The following is a 653-nucleotide window of genomic DNA, read 5'->3' as shown; positions in this document are numbered from 1 at the left end:
GCCCCTGTGCACACAATATTTCTTTTTTAATAGAAGTTCAAAGTTCTTAGCCCCAAAAAGATCGACATTAAGGATGTTTTGGCTGTACAATAGTAGCAAAAAACTGTCAAAATTAACAAAAAAAACATATTTCTTACATTTATGTTGTTTGAAAAATTAAATGAATAAATTCGGATTATAAAAAAAATTAAAGTATCACAAAATAATATGGTTTTTGACCTCTTCATAAAAGAAAATAGTTGTAATTAATATTTTTTCTAATTTATGACAAAAACTTTTGATCGTGAATACCTCCTGAAATCAACTGCAAGAAACAAAAACAAGTAGAGTTGTGCAAATTAGAAACTTGCACATTGTTTCCTCATCATTTTATCTTACAATGCTTAAGCTGCTTTAAGCATGCGGATTTTTCAATTTTTGCTTCCTCATAGAGGAAGCTTTGTGAGCGAAATAAAAATTAAAATGATTTCTTTCACCGATCCTCACTAAATTCAATATCAAACATCCTTTAATAATACTCTATTCATATAAAAAAATTTAATCCGATATCTCAAATTTTCTGAAAGTTACAGCGTGTACAGACATTTCTCAAAAAATTCAAAATTTTATAAAAAATAAACCCTTTCATCGATACTCACCAAATTCAATACCAA

Source organism: Formica exsecta, unplaced genomic scaffold (assembly GCF_003651465.1).
Source record: "Formica exsecta isolate Colony F162 unplaced genomic scaffold, ASM365146v1 scaffold2977, whole genome shotgun sequence".
Taxonomy (NCBI): domain Eukaryota; kingdom Metazoa; phylum Arthropoda; class Insecta; order Hymenoptera; family Formicidae; genus Formica; species Formica exsecta.
This window is presented reverse-complemented; position numbering follows the sequence as displayed.